Source organism: Helianthus annuus, chromosome 15 (genome assembly GCF_002127325.2).
Source record: "Helianthus annuus cultivar XRQ/B chromosome 15, HanXRQr2.0-SUNRISE, whole genome shotgun sequence".
Classification (NCBI taxonomy): Eukaryota; Viridiplantae; Streptophyta; class Magnoliopsida; order Asterales; family Asteraceae; genus Helianthus; species Helianthus annuus.
The window spans coordinates 24,456,139-24,465,306 of NC_035447.2; positions in this window are offsets into that span (position 1 = coordinate 24,456,139).

A 9,168-nucleotide genomic window follows, 5' to 3' on the forward strand; every position below is an offset into this window, starting at 1 on the left:
TAACGCCCCGATTATTTGGTGAAACTTCAAGGTTTTGAAACTTTGCGAGTACGGTATTTACCGAATTCAGTGAGACTTCGAAGGATTGAACCTTCGTAAGCAAGGTTTGCAAAGTAGCATGGATTTGATCGAAATTGGATTCATGACGAGCCACAACTTCGGTCATCTCTTGGCGGAATTCAGCATTGGATTTGTTGCGAGTATCCATGGATCAAGGCTGCTCTGATACCACTTGTTGTGTAACACTTGGATTGATAGATAACCCGTTAAAGTGGGTCAAGCTCCACAGAAAATAGAGAGAAACAAGATGAAATTTAGAGAGAATTTTTAGACTAATTTTCCATTCATACTAATCTTAAAACAAATAAGGCTTATATAGCATTACATACGAAATGGAAATGCAAAAGAAACCTAATGAACCACTACCCCACTACTTTGAAAACAAACACATGCATGCAAAATAATTAATGAAATAAGGAGAACATGCTGATAAAAGATGGTACGTGGAGGAGATCATGGGCACGTAGGGTAGGGGCACCCATCACTCATCACTCACTCACAACTTTTAGAGTATATATATCATTGTATATTTGTGATATTTAGAAGATTCTGTATATCAATTTAGTTGATAGATTAAGGAAAGTTGTTAGGCATTCTCCCTATTTATACCAAAGGGATCATTGTAATGCTTTGATTGATAATGGTACTTGGGAACTTGTACCCAAACCAAGTGATCAACCGATCATTAACTGTCTTTGGTTGTTTAGACATAAGTTTAAGTCGGATGGCTCAATTGAGCGGTACAAAGCTAGACTGGTAGTAAATGGTCGCTCTCAAACTATGGGTATTGATTGTTTTGATACTTTTAGCCCGGTTGTCAAATCGGCTACCGTACGCACGGTGTTGTCTATTGTCGTTTCTCGAGGTTGGCCCATACATCAGATGGATGTTAAAAATGCTTTTTTCAATGGCACACTTAATGAAACTGTTTATATGCACCAGCCGCCGGGTTTTTATGATGCAACTAAACCGGCTTATGTTTGCAAATTACGAAAATCACTCTATGGGCTTAAGCAAGCACCACGAGCGTAGTTCACACGGTTTCGTTCTTTTATCACTTCACAAGGGTTTCATGGCATTGTTTGTGATAACTCGCTCTTTGTGTACCGTCGGGGACCCGAAACGGCTTATTTATTACTTTATGTGGATGATATTGTGCTCACTGCTTCCTCTACTGCTTTGTTAAAGCGGATCATTCATGCATTATCTTCTGAGTTTGCCATGACTGACTTGGGGTCTTTACATTATTTTCCTGGTATTAGTGTGACTAGAAATTGTACAGGTTTATTTCTCTCTCAGTCACAATATATGAAGGACATTTTACATCGGGCAAATATGATTAATTGTAAAGCATGTGCTACTCTGGTTGACACCTCATCCAAACTAAGCGCTGAAGATGGTGTTCCGGTTTCTGATCCCACTTTCTATCGCAGCATCGCGGGAGCACTCCAGTACTTAACCTTTACTCGCCCGGATATATCTTATGCCGTCCAGCAGGTATGTCCCTTCATGCATAACCCACGGGAGCCTCATTTGGCGTTCATGAAACGAATTCTTCGTTATCTTGCTGGTACCATTGATTTTGGCATTCGCCTTCAACCCTCCCCCACTCATTCACTTACAGCTTACTCTGATGCTGATTGGGGGGGGGGGTGTCCAGATTCCCGGCGCTCAACTTCAGGATATTGTGTCTATTTGGGTAATAACCTTATTTCCTGGTCATCTAAACGACAACCTACCATCTCTCGATCTAGTGCCGAGGCGGAGTATCGTGGGGTTGCTAATGCAGTGGCTGAAACTTCTTGGTTACGTAATCTATTGCTGGAACTTTCTCTACCATTAAAACGTGCTACAATCGTATATTGTGATAACGTTTCTGCAGTTTATCTCTCACAAAATCCGGTTCAGCATCAGCGTACCAAGCATGTTGAGATTGACATCCACTTTATCCGGGAAAAGGTTCAGCTAGGTCACATTCGAGTTTTACATGTTCCCTCATCATTTCAGTATGCCGACATCTTTACTAAAGGACTTCTTCGTCAACTTTTTGAGCAGTTTCGGTCCAGTTTGAGCATCGGTCCTCTCCAAGCTCCAACTGAGGGGGTGTTTTAGAGTATATATATCATTGTATATTTGTGATATTTAGAAGATTCTGTATATCAATTTGTTGATAGATTAAGGAAAGTTGTTAGGCATTCTCCCTATTTATACCAAAGGGATCATTGTAATATTCATTCAATCAAAACAAAGTTGATATCCTTTAACAACTTCCAATCAAGTTCCGTCATGTTATCAAGCATTATTCCATCACTAGTGATGGATTTTAGTGGAAATGCCTATCACTCACCACACACCCATCTCCATTTAAAAATAACTCACCACTCAAACATGTAAAACGCGTTATGAAATCACGCATTGTGGAAACCACCGGCGGTGGTGTATCACGCGGTAAAACGCGTTGTTCCCCCTCCATAACGGACCGCCCCGGGTCCCCTTAGTTTTGACATTGCAACTACCTAAGATGAATAAAAGTATAACTATCGAGATGAATGTTTGTTATCGTTTTTGTCCCCTAGCCAGACCACCTTATTCTATATACCCGATGTTCGTTGAAAATGGTGCGTGACATGCCTCTCTTTGAACAAAACTTTATGCGTTCGCATATGTAAAAGCTAGAGACCAAAAACCGAAAGGTTCTCAGACCACCCGTAGTGGGGCATTATTTTCAAAAAAAAAAAAAACGCCCCCCCCCCCCTCCATTACATATGGCGTTTTGGGGGGTGATTTTTGAAAAAAAATTGTATTGGCGTTATATATAAAACGCCTAAAATGGTTTGTGGAATGGTTGACTGGGTTTGACCCACCAATGAGAAACTAGTTTGTTTTTTTTTTTTTTTTGTTTAATAACTGGAAGGGGCATTATTCCCACTACGCCACTTTTGCAATAACGCCCCATGCTGACTGGACTGCCACGTGTCGAATAATGCCCCATGATGGAGGCATTATTTGGCTAAACCACTACACATTGTCTCATTGAGCTTTTCTTATTAGGAGACTGAGCTCCTAATTACGGAATCAGAGACACCTATTGATTATAGGAGCCCCAACATCGTGTTCAACTACAATGACCGGCTTCTTTCAACAATATGGAGGAATGGGTTTGAAGCCATTACATTACAAGATGTGTAAAATCTACCATACAAAATTTGATCATTTGTTTGCACTTTCATGATTTGTAACTTGAAATTCCATGGTTTGTATTTATAATATAAGATTTTTAATCATATTCTAGGATTTTGCAGAATTATTTCTATTTTCTTGAGGAAAACTAAAAAAATTCTAAATTAATTATATTTTTTTTAATGAAAATGATAGTTACCGTAGACTAATGGGATGTCATTCAACAAACATAACCTGGCCGGATAACTACCTATCAGTAATACGTCGATAAAGAGTATAACTTTGGTCGGAGAAGTTAAATTTTAGTCACAAAAGACGCGTTAGAAAACGGTGTTTGTCGGTGAACCGTCAGAAACTTCTGTCGGTGATCCATTGGAAAAAGATTACCCACGACCTTATATCGACAAAGCTTCACCGATGGGTACTTGTCGGGAAATGTTTTGGTAGCGGATTACATGAAACTAGAATAATTATTTGTTTTACTTGATACCATCGTGATCTGCTGGTAATTATCGACGGATAATGTGGTCATGTATATATAGCAGTTCCCATTAACATTTTAGGCTTTAGAAACTAGAATAATTATTATTTCTTTTATTAAAAGTGAACCGATGAAATACAAGAAGAAGACAACATGCGACATGACATTTACGTTATACAAAACATCATGTGACTATCACAGGTCTTATTCTCCTTCTTAATTTGTTGCCTTTTTATCGACTTGAACCAATTTAATGACAACAAACCCGCCCCCACCCACTTGCATTTTCCTTATCCTAATTTCATTAACGTGGCTAGGGAAAATATCAAATAGGAAGTTAATTTTCGCTAGGAAGGATAGGAAGCCATAGGATTATGACATGTGGCAAATTTTAAAATAAAGAGAAAAGGTATTTTAGTCAATCTAACTCCTTCTTTTCCTTTTTCAAAACCCAGTAACTTCAAAACCCACCATCTTCAACTATTTCTTCACTTTATATCTCAATAATCACTACATTATAGTACGATTTTCATCACCAATCAATGATTCAAAACCCGATCAACGTGTTCTTCAGCTTTTTTTTTTTGAAGAAAACCCAGTTTAATTTCATAAAAAATCTCGTTTTTTCCAGTGATTTTGGAGATAATCACTCGATTCGTTCGATTCGAGCGTTGATAAGTGTTTTTATCATTCAAATTTCGTCAATTGATGAAGAAATCGGCTTCGATCCATGTAAGAAATTCTTTAATTTCATTTTCACGATCTGGGTTTTTGATTTAGTCATTGCGTTTTACGATGTTTGCGAGGGTCCGGGGGCGACAGCCCCTGGTAGCGGGGTCCCAGGGGCGGTAGCCCCTGGCTGGGGTTGAGCTGGCTATTGCTGTACTAAAAACGCATCAGAAAAATTAATTTTCCAGAAATTGGCTCATTTCGAAGACAGTAATTCGTAGACAATTCAGACAGTTCACAGTGACAGACAGTTTTATGTGTCTATTGCGTTTTAGAAATAAGAGAGTTTTATGTGGTTTCTGGCTATTGCGTTTTAGAAAAAAACACATTTTTAAGTGTTTTTAGTCATTGCGTTTTAGGTAAAACACATTTTTTAGGTGTTTTCAGTCCATTGCGTTTTAGAATGAGTCATTTTTAAGTGTTTTCTGGCCATTGCGTTTTACATATAAGACATTTCTTTGTGTTTTTGGTGCATTTCGTTTTAGGTAAAACATTTTTTTGTGTGTTTTCAGTCCATTGCGTTTTAGAAAACAGACATTTTAAGTGTTTTCTGGCCATTGCGTTTTACAAATAAGACATTTCTTTGTGTTTTTTGGTGCATTGCGTTTTAGGTAAAACACATTTTTATGTGTTTTCTGACCATTGCGTTTTACAAATAAGACATTTCTGTGTGTTTTCTGGCCATTGCGTTTTACAAATAAGTCATTTCTTTGTGTTTTTGGTGCATTGCGCTTTAGAAAAATGTCATTTTTTAGGTTTTTTTTTTCGTTGCGTTTTACGTAACTGGTGGTTTTTCTATTGCATTTTACGCAACTGGGTTTTAATTTTTTTTTTTTAAATATAGCAATAGTATACTCGTTTTAAAGATAAAAAAACGCTCGTTTTTTTGGTGCAATTTTTATAAAAAAATAATGTCGTATGAAAGAGTTATTAACGTTTAAAAAATGGGGGGGGGGGAATTGGAGGAGAGAGAAACTATTGGCTTGGATTGACTAGAATGCCCTTGAACAAACTCACGTGCCTCTTTTCTTCCTTTCAATTTCTCTGATTTAATCTTAGCCCTTGATTAACTTAATGGATGGTCAAGATCACTTCCTAGCCTTCCTAGCCAAATAAACTTTCTATTGTATCTCCACCCGCTACACCAAAACTTTGTCCAAACCCATAATTATGCTATAAATTTTGTTGCCTTCAACTAGCCGTATAGTGCTTGATCCAACTCTGAAGTACCATACTATGTGAACCATGATCTACCATACTATGTGAACCATGATCTCTGTTGCCACAAGAAGCTCATGTTATAAATCCCAATAAGTGCTATACAATTTTTTGTGAGAAATTAGGAACAAATTAAATCATTCGTACTTTCAATCTTAAACCTTTTATAAAATATGAGATAATGGTTAAACGCAATGTTCATTCATTTAGATTTTTGAGTTAATTACTGTTTTCGTCCCTGAGGTTTGTCAAAAATAACGGTTTCAGTCCATTAGTTTAAAAATTGCGATTTCAGTCCATTAGTTTCATTTTCGTAACCATTTCAGTCCACTAACTTAACTCCATCCATTTATTTTGTTAACTTTGAGTTAACTAACTAATTCAGGGACGGTTTGCGTCAGTTTTAGAAACACAGGGACTTAAATGTAAACTCTAAAACATTAAAACAAAAAAAATAGTAAATTCCAAAAAATCAAAAAAAATCCAAAAAAACCAAACAAATTCCAAAAAATTCTAAAAAATAATAAAAATTCTAAAAAATCATAAAAATTCTAAAAAAATCTAAAAAATCCAAAAAATCCGTTTCGGCGTGAACTGTTTCGAACCCGAACCGTTTCGAGCTGAACCGTCTGTACCGTTTCGACCGGAACCGTTTCGAGCTGAACCGTTTCGACGCGAACCGTTTCGACCCGTACCGTTTCGAGCCGAACCGTTTCGAACCGTACCGTTTCGAAGTCGAATCGTTTCGAGCTGAACCGTTTCGAACCGAACCTTTTCGACCCGTACCGTTTCGAAGTCGAACCGTTTCAAGCCGTACCGTTTCGAACCGAACCGTGCCGTTTCGAACCGAACCGTTTCAAGCTGAACCGTTTCGAACCGAACCGTACCGTATCGAACCGAACCGTTTCGAACCGAACCGTTTCAAGCTGTACCGTTTCGAATCGAACCGTGCCGTATCGAACCGAAACGGTTCGGCTTCGAAACGGTTCGGGTCGAAACGGTACGGTTCGATACGGTTCGGGTTGAAACGGTTCGGTTCGATACGGCACGGTTCGGTTCGAAACGGTTCAGCTCAAAACGGTTCGGTTCGAAACGGCACGGTTCGGTTCAAAACGGTACGGCTTGAAACGGTTCGGCTTCGAAACGGTACGGGTCAAAACGGTTCGGTTCGAAACGGTTCAGCTCGAAACGGTTCGGCTTCGAAACGGTTCGCGTCGAAACGGTTCAGCTCGAAACGGTTCGGGTCGAAACGGTACGGACGGTTCAGCTCGAAACGGTTCGGGTTCGAAACAGTTTGCGCCGAAACGGATTTTTTGGATTTTTTAGAATTTTTTAGAATTTTTATGATTTTTTAGAATTTTTATTATTTTTTGGAATTTGTTTGATTTTTTGGAATTTTTTTTATTTTTTGGAATTTACTATTTTTTTTGTTTTAATGTTTTAGAGTTTACACTTAAGTCCCTGTGTTTCTAAAACTGACGCAAACCGTCCCTGAATTAGTTAGTTAAAGTTAACAAAATAAATGGATGGAGTTAAGTTAGTGGACTGAAATGGTTACGAAAATGAAACTAATGGACTGAAATCGCAATTTTTAAACTAATGGACTGAAACCGTTATTTTTGACAAACCTTAGGGACGAAAACAGTAATTAACTCTAGATTTTTTTTTTTTTTTTTTAAAAGCATGATTAAATTTCATTTATTTATAGAAAGTATATATATGCAAGTCATTGGTTAGGTTCATTAGTGAACAAACCCCTTGATTGTGAACACTAATGAACTAATGCCCTTAATTATCATTACACAAGTGTAAATCAATGACCATGATTTGATGATGTTATGATTTGAAGATGTAAATCAATGGTCAGAATTTGTTTCTCAGTTCACAAATACACTAGTATTCACTTTAGAACCCCAACCCACACATAAACTAAACATGTATAACTAAATATGCATTTGTATTATAAATTTTAATTAAAATATATGAACAATTGATAAAAGAAATCAAAAGCTTTAGATTTTTTTTCCTCGTAATAAGTTTGTGTTCTAAAATAACTATCATCCTAATAACATGTGTATTGGAAAATAATTCTCATTTTTAAATAAACTTTACTTTTAAGTGTTTAATACTTTTTCCCTACCTAAATAGGTTTTTGAGTAAATTACATTGTACTTTATACATTACCAAATTTATGAAAATATGCCCTTTAAAAAAACAATTACAGAGATATTCCTAGGTTTTCTAACATTTTATATCCTTTAATCTAAACTTAGTTAGTTCACTCACTCATCTTTAATCCAAGTAAGAGCAATATTGTCCTTTAACATAACATAAAGGACACAAAGTGTAATATACTTAATTACTTATCATTAAATTCATTTTTTCTTTTAGTTGATACTAACAGTTTAATTATTTATTATTAATTCACACACACATAGTTAAGACCCTTTTTAACCTATGGTTAACCAGATAAACCGAGTTCAACAAATTTTTGTTAATTGGTGTATCAAGTAGGGTCGATTGGTTGAGTCTTGTATGTACATCAAGTCTTTGGCTTCACAGTACGATTAACAATTGATTAAGAGTTGCATACACACATAAGAAATAAACCCCTTTTATATATATAAAAGGTCTAATCCTACTCTTAGATTTATATTTTTGTCCACTATCAAACTTGGACGATCAACCTCAAGTGAAAGTTAACATTTTTCATTCATTTTGGTAGCACTACACTAGAAGCCTTTTTTGTTGCTATTTTAATCATGTTATAGTAACATAAGTTACTATCCCAATATATCATTAATATCGGTCCACTGCTGAAATGTCGGTTAGAATATCGGTATCAATAATATCAACGATATTGACCGATATTGGATCGATATTTGTCCAATACATCACTTATATCCCGATATCAGTACTTATATTCTTTGTTCTACTATTTGTCTTTCTTCTTATTGATGTTATTAGTGGTTTAAGTCTTAATTGTTAGTTGCTACTGTTAGATGTTAGTATTTTAAGTATTTGAAAAGGTTAATTTGTTAATGGTAGGAAAGTATAGTGAAATGTTAGTATTAAATTGCTATATATATAAATTTAGCATGATATTAAAATTACCGATATCCCACGCGATAAGCGATATCTCAAATATCGGTTTTTGACCGATATCTGATATTTTATCGCATTAACTACTTAGATAGCTACATGTGAATGGCTAACCTAATATGTTTTATATAATTCCTTTAACATCTGCTACAACGATAAAGACAACAAATTAAATATAAATTATATATAGAAATCTAGTTAAAAAAATAACCTGCTCCTAACATATTTCAAGTTTTAAGTGAATTTTGAGTATTTAGATTTTGAAACAGTCGATCCATCTTAACAAGAAATATACTAATAATCCATAGTAATGAAATATTCATTAAGTTTAAAGGAAAGATAAAAGAAAAGAAAATTTAAACAATCTAATTAAACAAAATAAAACAAAAAAAGTTAAG